Source organism: Hyalella azteca, unplaced genomic scaffold, assembly GCF_000764305.2.
Source record: "Hyalella azteca isolate HAZT.00-mixed unplaced genomic scaffold, Hazt_2.0.2 contig15162, whole genome shotgun sequence".
Classification (NCBI taxonomy): domain Eukaryota; kingdom Metazoa; phylum Arthropoda; class Malacostraca; order Amphipoda; family Hyalellidae; genus Hyalella; species Hyalella azteca.
In genome coordinates, this window is record NW_025945022.1 from 63,794 (window position 1) to 78,242 (window position 14,449).

The window sequence follows — 14,449 nt, forward strand, 5'->3', positions numbered from 1 at the left end:
TAAGTCTTATTTAGTCAACATGAAAAATAAATATTACAATATTAAAAATGCACGTCATGCTTGTCAGAGAGGTGGACCCAACAAGGACAATGCAGGAGGAACGGCAGGCTCAGCCTGAGAGTCTCCTCTTCTGCAGGCCATTTAGCTTAATTAGTATCCTTGGTTGAGCTCAGCTAATGAAGTTATGGGGAAATAATAAACTCATTATCCTGAAGCCTGCGGTCCCTGCGCTACACACACAAGGAAATGAAAGACGATGGAAATAAAAAAAGACGCTGACAAGGAAACAATGAAGCAGACAAGGAAACAATAGAAGCAGACAAGGAAACAATAGAAGCAGACAAGGAAACAATAGAAGCAGACAAGGAAACAATGAAGCAGACAAGGAAACAATAGAAGCAGACAAGGAAACAATGAAGCAGACAAGGAAACAAAAGACGCTGACAAGGAAACAATAGAAGCAGACAAGGAAATAATAGACGCAGATAAAAGGCGCAAGAAGACGTCAAGTCTTCCTGTGCGTCATGCAAGGAAGAAATTAACTTTCTGATGTTTTGATGCAAAGCCTTTAGCGAAATTATTTTTTTTACTCAAGCCGGTTTTTATTTTAGCAGGCTTCAGCATAAAATAGACCTTGTCCAGCACAACACTGTGCTTATGACAAGTTCAAGACATCGTTGTCCATAGTCATGCTGATGGCCCGCCTTCGTCATCCGCCGTCCTCAAGCCATCGATAGGAAGCTTGTCGCTACCGGGGTCCGGAGGTAACGATGAGCGTGACTATAACCGTGCATCTGCCCTCAGCTGAGCAAGCACGATTTTAGTTCTTCTGTGAACAGGTCACGAAAAGTTAGAATCGGCGACAGGCCGCATCAGGCCTACTCTTCAGCGCTGACATCACTATGTGAAGCTCATGTTTGCCACTTGCTGATAATAGTGTATGCTGATAGTAAAACACCCTGCACAGGAAACAATAGAAGCAGACAAGGAAAATATAGAAGCAGACAAAGAAACAATAGAAGCAGACAAGGAAAATATAGAAGCAGACAAGGAAACAATAGAAGCAGACAAGGAAACAATAGAAGCAGACAAGGAAACAATAGAAGCAAATAAAGAAACAATCGAAGCAGACAAGGAAACAATAGAAGCAGATAAAAGGCGCAAGAAGACGTCAAGTCTTCCTGTGTGACATGCAACAAACTATTACAATTTCTGATATTTTGAGGCAAAGCCTCCGGCGAAATTAATTTTTTTTACTCAAGCCGATTTTTGTTTTAGCAGGCTATAGCATAACACTAGACCTTGCACCAGCACAACACTGTTTGCTTATGACAAGTTTAAGACATCGTTCTACATACGGATTTTAGATCTTCTGTGAACAAGTCACTAAAAGTTAGAATCGGCGACAGGCCACATCAGGCCTACTCTTCAGCGCTGACATCACTATGTGAAGCTCATGTTTGCCACTTGCTGATAATAGTGTATGCTGATAGTAAAACACCCTGCACTAGCAAAACACTAGACTCTGCAATAACACAACACTAGAACCTACACTAGCACAACACTAGACCCTGCACTAGCACAACACTAGACCATGCACTAGCCCCAACACTAGACCCTGCACCTCCCCAGCAGAAGCGACCGCCTAATCGCCGGCCTGAGGCACGTCCAGTGCGTGGGAACCGCACGAGGAAGGAAGGCCGGCGGCGGACAGGAAGGCTCGGCCGCTGTCATCTTAACGCGAGAACTACTGCCAGCGGAGCCCTTATCTATCAAAAATAGCTACGGAATCTTAAATATTAAGTAATGTAACTAATCCAATCAGTGACGACTTTTCAAGCTAAACCACCAATCACTGAAGAGACATCTACTACGAAGAGAAATCTTACGCTACGTGCACTTAGGTCGCTACGTGTACTTAGGCCGCTAGGCGTACTTACACCGTTACGTATAGGTACTTACGCCGTTATGTGCACTAAGGCCGCTTCGTGTACTTGGGCCGCTAGGTATACTTGGGCCGCTACGTGTACTTAGGTCGCTAGGTGTACTTATGCAAATAGTGAGGTTTTTTATTATCATCACTTATTTCTCTGAGTGAAGTCGTTGTAGTGAGCAGGCGTGTCTGCTTCACGCTCGAGCGCCACGCTCACCGGCACCTCGTCGTTTTGCACGCAAAATTGAGCGAAATTAGCCTGGGAAGAAACGCCGAGCGGAGACGCGGCGCATTAGGCAGGCCGTGCCTGGCGTCCGCGAAACTTGAAGAGCTGCTACTTATTTGAGCGCTGAGCTGTGACGCGGGAAGTACACTTGGCCATTTTAATTAAATAGCTTGGAAGTGGAGGAAGAAAACTTGGCCATTGAAATTTTATAGCTTTAAACTGGAGGAAGAACTTGGCCATTGAGAAAATTTTATAGCTATACACTATAGGAAGAACACTTAGTCATTTCAACTGAATAGCATGCAACTGGCGGAAGAACACTTTGTTCTAATAATTTTAAAGCTTTAGAGCTTTAAATGTATAATAACAAAGTGTTTAAAATGTTTATTATTATTTTAAAGCTTTAAAGGTATTTGTTCTAGCCCTAAAACAAGCTTAGAACAGAAACGTAAAAATAAAAGCTCATTTACACATCATTTTTCGAATTTATAAAATTTAAATCCTATGAGAGCTTTCGTAACTGAAAAGTAAGGTAATTTAAACTTTGTACTTGAAATAATGAACCACTAATTATTTTATCGTACAACACCTAAAGTATAGCTGCATGAAGCCGAACGTATAGCTGCATGAAGCCGAACGTATAGCTGCATGAAGCTAGAACGTATAGCTGCATGAAGCTAGAACGTATAGCTGCATGAAGCAGAATGTATAGCTTCATGAAGCAATAATCAATACCTCAATGAAGCAGAATGCATAGCTCCATGAATCAGAATGCATAGCTGCGTGAAGCAGAACGTATAGCTGCACGAAGCAATAATCAATACCTCAATGAAGCAGAACGTATAGCTGCATGAAGCAAGAATCAATACCTCAATGAAGCAGAACGTATAGCTGCATGAAGCAAGAATCAATACCTCAATGAAGCAGAATGTGTAGCTCTATGAAGCAGAACGTATATCATGAAGCAAGAATAAACACCTCAATGAAGCAGAATGTGTCCATGAAACTGTACCTGAGCTAGCCACTGACTCATCACATGAGTATGACAAAAGGCCAGGACTCGTGCACACAACATCTTAGGCCTACAGACTTTGTACACACAAACACCCATCAAGTTCTCCGTCTTTATAATTCAGTAGGATAAAACCGACGCACTCTTAGCCGGTTTCCAGTAACTCTTATCTCGAATACAAACTTTTTACCTCCATAGGCTTCGCTGATAAAGCCATTATTCTCCCTGAACGAATCGTAAGCCTACAGTGGATGTGGACACGAATCCCTTATCGGAGAAGCTTACCTAAATACACACAGAAAAAATAATACGTCACTTTGTACAGATAGTGACACACTTCCTTAGCCACAGCAAATGCAGAGAGAGGACGCAGCACTGATACGACCTATTACCACGGCAAACTGGGTCAGGATGACCATGATACATGGTAAAAAAAAATGTATCGTTTTTTGGACAAACTCTCAAACATTTCTCTGAGTGTACGATTTGATTGCTCGACTCACATGTGCTACGGTAAAATTAAGTCCCCTTAACCTCCATATGAAATAACCTCCTGCTCACCCTCCATGAATTTTAAGTTAATTATCTTCGTGGGGAATGCTTTCAGCAATTGAATCACGATTGCTGGCACAGTATGGATTATTTTCAACTCCTCAGGGTTATCTGCCTTCGAATTAGCATACGTATTGATTTCCTCTTGCTTTTACAAAATAATCACACTCGTTAGAAATTTTAATAATATAAGGATCCTAGGCAAATACCTGCAATAAATTCTAAGCTTCACTATATTCTAACCAATTATGCGATTCATAACAAAATTGTTAATTTAAAATGTAATTATCTAGATATTATGACTTTCCCCATGAGTCAGAGAGAAATTTACGTCTTTAAAATATATTACGCGATTGTTTTCATATCCACAAATGAAACGTGCTTAATTTTTCGCGTTCAGTTCCTTTCAAAAGGCGAATTGTAAATTATTAAATTATGTTTGACCGAACGTGTATTCACACGCTCCAATTTACACACACGACGATGTAGGTCCCCAGCTATTGAAGATGAGTATATATTCACACGAATATATAATGTTGGATTTCCGAGGCCAGATCTAAGTTTCCTGTCCCAGGCTGAGAACTGACCAACCCGCGTACTCGGATGCTCGATTGCTATTATTGAAGAGCACAGTCTTGCGGCTCCGGTACACGAGCGTCGGAAGCAGCAGTACTTTCTCACAGTCCCTTCACGCGCAAAAATTTATGGGTTATTCTGTCCAAATAGTGACACATTTTCTGCACGTAGCAGTGACACGACTTTTTGTCGGGCCAAAGTGTGTCAATATGACCCGCACTGCGGCAAAAAGTGCATCACGATTTGGAAAATGTCTCCATCTTTGTGAATGAGTTTCCTTATTAAAAATCTTGGTAGGCCTATCAGTAGAAAATAAATGGGAGGTTTTACGCAAACGCCAATTTGTTTGTAATCAGAAATAAAATATTTTTTAACAGAGCAAGAAGATACATTGATGGTTTGATGAAGTATATACCGTCAAGGTGAAACTTACTATTGAATAATGCGAAATTATTCATTGGAACTACACGAGTTTGAAATTCGGCAGTTCAATTCATGACATTTCTCGAACGTTTCAGCAAGATGAAAACACACACACACATTGTTGTTAAACACAAATTTAACAATGCTTCATTATCATTTGAAAAGCATTTCGACATCCTTGCTACCGAGACCATAGTGAGGTAGCAAGTTTCACAAACACAAAATTAACCTGTGACTCACAATTTATTTGTGCTCTTATTAATAGCTCTATGACTATTATTATTCAAACTATATTATGTCCCCAAGAGTCAGATCAATGTAATGCGCTATATGTGCACGACAACCGTGCCCCCAAAAATACTCATCGTGCTTCATAAAACATCATACAACCGTACCATTAAGTTACGAATTACGACAGCCATAGCAGGAAAGTTCAAGACTCTACGTTAGCCTCTACGTAGCAGCAATACGGTTCCTTACTACGCGACACGCGCGTACGCATGTGTTAATCATGGAAACTGTCGGTACCTAACTGCGTTCTAATGCCAGCAGTATTGCCGACTCCGTGCAATGGGGTCATGCCTTTATGGCTTCAGGAAGCAATCAACTTAATGCAGCCTGAAGAGAAATGAAGAACATTCAAAGGATTTCATTTGTTCATGATGAGCTCAATCCGGGCTCAATATATTAATCAAAAATAAATATTTACATACTATATAAAACGGTAGACAAAACCTAGAACGTTCCGTCAACTGTTGTAGTTTCATTTATACAATTGAACCGTATACATATTGAGTGCGGTTGTCAATTCAAAGCCTTACTGTGCAGTATCACGCTTATAAGAGATACACTTTTTACACCGATCCTATATAATGCTTTGAGCAAACAGTTATTCGAATTCCGACAGCATAATTCTTCAATAAACTCTCCTAAATGAGTGCATTGTTCGCAGAAAACCATAGGGTACTGGGAGTGTTGACACCCCACACACTTAATTGTTTACAAAGCCCAACAATTATTATTATAAAGTCATTAGAGCAATCACAACACAATTTTACGGTAGCTTGTGAAGAAATGTAATTACATTCCTGCACATTCTCGTTTTCAATGAACAAAAGCACATGAGCATCATCTCGTTACATATAAACTTCTTGCATATTCTACTTTCCAATTAGTAGCCAATTAGTAGCCATGTCAGTTATTTATAAAATTATTCTTTTTCTGCTTAAATGAACCATTACAACGCTGTCTTATTTATGGCCAATATTGGGCAAACTGTAGATAGTGTGCACTGTGCAAGCATGAATCTTCATCCTTGGGTGCACAAGGCAACCAAGCTGGAAAGGCCATCCTTCTATTGTCGTGATCGAGGAAGCGCCGATGGAGAAACTTTTGGGAAACTCGTGCCATTCAAGAAGGTAACCGCATGGGAAAATTGCCAACGATGTGCACTTCGATGCCTCCGTCTTACAAACTCTGGGTAAACAATGTCAACAATTTTGTGCGCCGAAAACACAAAGAAAAAAACGAAGAGTTCTTTTGCGTTTTAGAGAACGACTGAACAAAAGTAGTTTTTTTTTGCGTTTTAGTCATATGATAAATAAAACAATATTTTAAGTAGTATCTTTAAATTATACTTCTAAAAAACTCGTGCATCGGCAGATTTGGTATTTTTTCTACTGAACTTACCATAGGCCGCACGTGCATTGCATTGAAAATGGCTTTCTTGTTACTAGTGTTTGCCTGGGAATTCATCAAATCCTTAGAAAACTGAAAAATAAGACATATGCCGCCGAAACATCAAAGTGAAGACTCTGGCATCAGTGTGGAGACTGCAGCATGCATCAGTGTGAAGACTGGCATCAGTGTGGAGACTGCAGCATGCATCAGTGTGAAGACTCTGGCATCAGTGTGGAGACAGCAGCATGCATCAGTGTGAAGACTCTGGCATCAGTGTGGAGACTGAGGCATCAGTGTGAAGACTGCAGCATCAGTCCATCTAACCGCTTACATAATCATTTACTAAAAATTTAAATTGAATGTAATGTTCTTGTACGAAAACTTGACAAAGTTCAAGCGGTACAACTTTTTGAAATGAACAACATGATAATAGCTAATATAAGTGCAATTAAATTAAAGAGAATTTGCTAATTATTAAAGTTTCTTGCGCATCTTGCATTAGGTTGGCACAAAATATCGATTTTAGGAAAGAACCAACGTATTAACAGGATTCTGTAGCGTTAGATCGCAATTCACTTCCAACACTAAAAAATTCGATTATTTAGCGAACCTCTTCGCTACAACGAAATCTTTCAACAGTGTATCTGTCTGGTCTTTGAATATCGTAATGAATATTTTCATAAATATCGACAGCGTAAGAATATTTTCTTGCATATTGATAGCACAGTAAACATTTGCACTTTTATTGATGGCACAATGAACTTTTTCATTGTTATTGCTAGCGTAATGTACATTTTCGTTAATATTGACAGCGTTATGAATATTTTCATAAATATTGATGGTGTAATAAATATTTTCATGAATATTGACAGCGTCATTAATTTATTAATGAATAGCATGAAGACCTGCGCCCAAAATAATTAACGCTTCGACCCACCAAGTGCATGGGTGAAATTCCTGGGCAATTAAGGAGTCTCAAGAACCCTGAGAAAAGTAATAAATTAATAAAATATATTAATTAAATTATAGAATATTAATAATTAATATACACTTTGCACAGAAAGAAACCTGCCCATAGTGTATTCCATATTATAATGATGAAAGAGGAAAAATTTGTAAAAAGTGGTTTAAGAAATCTGCATGGACGTTAACGTTGTCAGGATTAGTTAATGTATCCATGAAGTTTAATAATACTTAACGTGTATAATAAGTAATTAAGTTTCAACGTCATATTTAATTAAGGAAGCAACTCTACAGAGTGGGATGTCTTCTTCTATGTTAACAATACATGTCATTTTTTGATAGCAGAGGTAAATGTAAAAGGTAAGATAATTGAACTCACTAAATGAAAGATCAAATGTTCTCTTCGCAGCAGATCATTTAGTTATTCAACTGAAACGAAATAAATGTGACTCGTCAGGTAACAAGGTGATAAGTTAATAATGAGAATTGAATACCGATAAAAAAAGTATGCATTCGATAAATAACCTAGTAACAGAAGTTTCTATCAATGGGCCTAAGAACACGTGAATAATCGCGCCTTACCTCACCGACAAATGCAAAAATGCGAGTTATCAACTGAATTAACAACTTCAGAATAAATATAAGTACTATAATAACGATCGGTTAGCGATCAGAATGGCAGTCATGCAGTAGAACACCTAGGCAGGCATAAACACACAACACTTTCAAGTAAATGACAAACATAGATGTGAAAGCAAAACTGGTACAGTTGTAACGGACGTTTAATTCACGATACAATCCTTAGAGTAAAATACAGAAGTTCATAATACAGGATTCTATCGGTCTTATTTATTGTTTTTAAATAATAAGAGTAGCGCTTCCACCAGTTACTAACTTTAAGTGTCAATTCGTTGTTTAGACACCGAGCGTTCGCAACGAATGGGTTCCGTGAGAATGTTCTTATAAACTTAGAACTGATTAATGTGAGTTAAATACTACGATTTAAAGGTTAATCGATATATGAGCAAGATTTGTTGACAAGTCGCATACGAAATGTTTTCAGGCAGCTGATGCGGCGATAGAAATTATGATACCGTTAATTAAGTAAACAAGTAACATAAATAAATATGACGAGCTAATCAATAACGAATGTTGCAATCGGGTGATACTAATTCTAAAAGTTCTTGTACTTCAACTTGAGAGTTAGAAAAATCTTAGTAATATCCGTAACCATAATTATCAATTTGATACCACAATCGCTGGAAATCAATATTTGACTAAATACCAATTCCAATATCGAAATGAAACATTTGCACTGCGGTACACACACATCATCGTTACACCTCAACCGCCTAACCTAACGCCACTAATAACAGACGTGCAAGTGCCGGACTATTAGGCATGTATCTAATTTGCTGTCACTGACGCACCTAAGATGAATGTACGAATTTTGAAAGGTGCAGCCCACTGAAGCAGCAGGTGCTGTAAACTCGGATAGGCTTCCTGTGATGCCGAGTTATGATGTAAGTTCCGGTATAGTGAGTTTTGGTAAGTTATGATGTAAGTTATGGTACAGTAAGCTGTAAGTTCTAGCGAGTTGTGCTGTAAATTTTGCGATATAGTGACTTTTGGCGAGTTGAGGTGTAAGCTTTATTCTCTGAAGGTGTTAGTTCATGAAGATGAACGATGATTGGGGGCATGGGACATCTCAATAATATGGAACTGTAGCATTTATGCTGCAGACTAAACTGACTATTTTATTTTCTTGATTTCCACGGACGAGTTTTTGGCCAGAGCGGACATGAGTGCGGTCGCAGTGGCCGAGAACTGCGGTTTCGGAGGACGGTTTCTCCGGGTCTGTCCGTCGTCACAGCGGTCTATCCTTTACTTCACCGTTTATTTATTTCTGGAGGCCCTGCAGGGTAATTGCGGCGGCTGTTTAACACTACAGCGCCTCTTCATTTATAGCCGCCTTCCAAATCCTGGGTGCCGAGTTGCCTAAAAGTTTACGGTCCTTTTGTGGAGGATTTAAAAAGATGCCGTAATGTGTTAGTATTCTTTTCAGCAGCCCGCCTAGCACCACAATACTGTGCCCAGTTAACGCTTCTGCCCTGCTACGGAAAATGGAATTCTGGACAAAAACTTAACAAACAAAGACGTTTATCCTCAAACGGACGCTTTTATTATTGTTATTAGCAGCGGAAGCGGAAGCCAAGGAAAAACTATTGAGTTGATTCTTTCTAGAGCGCAAATGACGGAATTCATTCTAGAGAGCGGACCACCCCGAAAACTCAATCAGAACCGAACAGTCAAGCGCGAAGCTTGAATTTCTTTCACTGACAGTCCGTTACAGTCTATCCACCAGCGAGAACACGTACGAGATGTTTCAGTCAAACAGAATTTTCAAAATTAAAACAATGCAAATATTTAAAGAGTAATACGTATCTATATCTTCCCAAAACCACGACTTCTATTTCATTATATAACAGCTAGAGTAAGGCCCATTTAAAGATTTAAAATTCAAAACCATCTAAACAAATAAATTTAATTAAATAGTCGTAAATTCACAAATTTCAGGGTAATTTTCATAAGTTCATCATATCCTATTAACAACAATCATATTTTAGAGCAGGATCGACTAAACGAGCAACAATGAAAAGTTTGCCGCCTCAAAGAAAATGAAGATAAAATATTTAGATCAAATATCACATGGACATCCTTGTAGAATGAAACGATGGCGTTTGGTTACGCTTTTCTTTATAGAAATAGTGGCTTAGTACCAATTATTGGCCGTCCATTACCTATTAACGGCCACCTATTACAGATTAATGGCCGTGCATTGCCAATTAATTGCCACCTATCACCAATTAATGGTCATCTAATTATCCGTCAATGGCCGTCCATTACTCACTAATTACCGATATTGAAGTGAGAGAAAGCCTTTCGTAACCAGGTACACACCTTTAATTAAAATCGCGGGGTTATATTTTCGTACGAGTTTATACGAGATGTTTCTCGTTACAATTACGCCGCTTTCAAAACTCGTGTCAAGATTTACAGGAGACATTTTATTAGCAGGGCACTGGTTATAATAATCGTCAATTCAGTGGCGCGCAGATCTTACCACTGTAAGGACACAATCATCGAGAAGGTAAAATATACCATTTAAATTTTGAATGTTCGTAGGAAAATAAAATTTGTCTTTTACAATGAGGGAAGCTAAGACTTGAAATGTTAAGCTGAAAGTAACGCTCACTTTTATACCAATAAAAACCACAACAGGGATCACTAGGATACACTACGGAACAGGAACGCTACTAGCAGGGTTCACTAGGTACAAGAACGTCCTCAACAGGGTGCACTGAGTACAGGGTTCACTAGGAACAGGGTTCACTAAGTACAGGGTTCACTAGGTACAGGGTTCACGAAGTACAGGGTTCACTAGGTACAAGGACGCCCCTAACATGATGCACTAGGTACAGGGTTCACTAGGTACAGGAACGCCCTTAACAGGGTTCACTAGGTACACCTGTCCCAACTAAAACGTCCCCCGGCACCAGCAGTCCGCGGTCGGGCCGGATGTACGCTGGTTGACTTGCGCCGATTTTTCCGCAACGTCGGATGAGGACGACGCCAAGGTTTGAAAATTACAGCAAATTCCTCAGTAAACGAGCGATCTTCACTTTGATGGAATGTTAGAATAGTTACTTTAAAATAACGTGAGCAATCCCCGTCCAAATGAAGTACAGATTTTAGGATAGTTGCTCAAAATAAAGCGAAAAATCATCATTTTGATGAAATAGAATTGTTGGAAAAGTTACCAGAGCATAGGCAACTAGTCGCCATCTTCAAGAAATTGAGATTTTAAAATCATTGCTTGGAAATAGGTATAGTCCTCGCATGTACTATATCGCAAAGCAAAAATCGATAGATAGAAAAAATGCAGATAGATTGTCGATTTGTGTTACGGTCTGGAAGTCAATTATCGATTATTGACAAAATCAGGATGTAAAAATTCTTTCGTCGATGACGTGTCCTTTGATTCGAGAGGCTTTAAATTATTTAACAAGTAACTCAACTTTTAAAAAAGTTTCATTCCCATAGAATAATAGATGCAAATTTCACGGAAGTATAATTGCTTTTTTTTGGTGTCCGAATAAGTGGAATAGAAAGTTTAATGTATAGATATATAAATCATGATGAATTTCAATGGTTTGCGAGGAACGAATAGATTGATTTGGCTTGGTTGTGGCGTGCCAGTTTCGTCACTAAACGTAGGGCTCAGTTATTTAACAAACAAAACAAAAACAAAACAAGCAACAAAAAACAAAACAAACAAAATAGCTCAGTTATTTCAAGGAAACTATAAAAAATTCAACACAACAAGAAAATATCGTGAATTGTAAACTAAATTGTATGTTTCTACCTAACATACCAGATAAAGAATATAAATAAATATTCCTGGTGCTAATTTTTTAATGATGACGTTTAATTAATTACCTTATTAGATTTCATTAAATTGGGTGTAAATTATCTTGTCTTTGAAGTATTCCTCATTGATGCCGTGAAACTGCGTACAGGAACGCTTCTTACAAATGATAGCGGCCCCTTTCATTGCAATACCCAGGCAAGATACCGATACCTCGTTGTACACGCGACAAAGTGTCATAGTTTATCACGGTAATTACGGTGAAGAAGCGTAATTAGATTTCTTCCACACTGCTGTTCGCGTGTAGGCCGATAATAAGTAAGTGGAGATTCCATGCCGCGTCATTTTTGCCGTACGTAATATACGGCTCGAGGTTACCTTCTTGAACCTGCCGGTACCCAACCTCTACGAAGTGCCTGGCGCGTACACTCAGAGAAATGAATAAGACCTTGTACCAAAATAGCGATGCACTTATTTGACTTGCGTGGGTCATCCTGAACCAGTTTGGCCGAAAAAAGGGCCTATCACTGCTACCTGTAGGAAGCGAGTCAATATTTGGATAATATGATCTATTCTTCTCTCTGAATGTAGCCGAAACGGTCACCCTTAAATTGGAATTGCGACCGGAATGCCGGTCGCAATTAAAAGACCTTCGGATAAATTGCCGGTTATTCTTCGGTAATTATGAACATTCCAGGAGCGCAGCGATTATTGGTAAGGACTTGGAACGCATGGCTGGAAACTTTCACATACATTTTTGCGAAAAAATACAACTTACCGGATTTTTACCTGGCAAAGCATCTATCAAAGGTGTTTTCGAGACAATCTAATCATACCTGCGTGACGACTAAGAACAACCTACCAAATTTTATATAACTTGGGGCTGGGGATTGGCCATTCTAGCACATCCACCGTTGGTCGATGATAGACCATAAGAGACCATCTTCCAGTAAATGGCGATGGACCATCATAGACCACGTAGACCGATGCACAACGATGGAACATTTGAGATCATGCACCGGTGGCCAACAATCGACCATAAATACAGTGGACAGATGGCTGAGGATTATCTCCGTAAGACCCTTCAGACCAGGGCTCCATATGTCACACTGTATCGATCAAAATTTCCGGTAAAATGTTAGCCTTTTAATCGCGGATTGATCTTCGGTTATTAATCACACTCTTACACTCAACAAATGAGCGAGACTTTGTCCAAATAGTGCGATGCACACTATTTTGCCCTAATGCGGGTCATAATAACCTAGTTTGGTCCGGAAAAAGAGGGCATATCAATTCAAGGTTCTCTCTCTGCTCGTTTTTTTTTGGGAAAAAGTGTGTAGTTATTTGGACAATATTACCCGTTCATTTTCTGAGCGTTTGCTGCTATTTCGACTAGCACATGGCTCATGCGTTGCGGTGATAGCTCCTCGCCGCTGCGCATTGAAGCCTGGAACAACTCACTCGCTTCATGCGTGTCAGAGCGTAAATTGCCGATAATTATGATCACCATCGGTCACCTGAGCCCAACTCCTCGTGTAATAATAGTGAGGCTATAAATTCATCAACCACTCGCCTGAGCACAACTACTCATGTAATTATAGTGAGGCTATAAATTCATCAACCTCTCGCCTGAGCACAACTACTCGTGTAATAATAGTGAGGCTATAAATTCATCAACCTCTCGCCTGAGCACAACTACTCGTGTAATAATAGTGAGGCTATAAATTCATCAACCACTCGCCTGAGCACAACCACTCATGTAATAATAGGGAGGCTATACATTCATCAACCACTCGCTACTCGGGCTAAATGCATTCAATATAAAAATAACACCGTCCAAGATGTGAAGTTCACCCATCCACTTCAAACAATGGTCTAGTTTACGGTACGATAGATACGAAGATAGGTAATTATTTACATTTAAAGGACAGGGTCCCTCAGAAAAATTTAAATAAATTCAGCAATCTGGCAAGTAATCCAGCCATGTTTTTTATATTTGTGGGGCGAACTCATCATACAAACTCGAGTGCAGATCACAAATTCAAAGGCATATAGTGATAATACCTATACGACATATATGAATTTGTCGTATTTTACTATTTGGCGTATATCATCTGCATAATGCTGCAATGTGAGCACAAATACATACTACTGAAAATTTTTCATCATGGTAACATATTATTCTCCCAAGTGTAGCATTAATTCCTGAGTGATTGCTGAGCACGGTTGGCTGATTCCTTCCATGATTGAGAGTCGGCGCATGCGCACTGGAGATGATCTCCCATCCACGGTAATGACCGAGATTGATGCCGGCAGCGGAGATTGTTACGCGAGACGCACCTCTGCATGATGACAATCTTCAATCTCTGTACATGCCTAATTGATCCTATCGAACCCGAGCTCTTTGAAAAACTTTTTGCGGTAAGTTTGTGATAAGGGAGGTTGGCTATATAACTCGTTACGGTCTTGATCTGCCATTGCTTGAAATTATAAATATTATTTATAATATTGTTGAAAGTGTGAAGATAGTATCACAAGTCGCGAAAAGATCTAATAACAAAGGGCAACCAACATTGTTAGGCCAAATTCCTACAACGCGTCTATGAAACGTGTACCAGTGGTACAAGTACCTATAGTGTACCTAGTGGTACATGT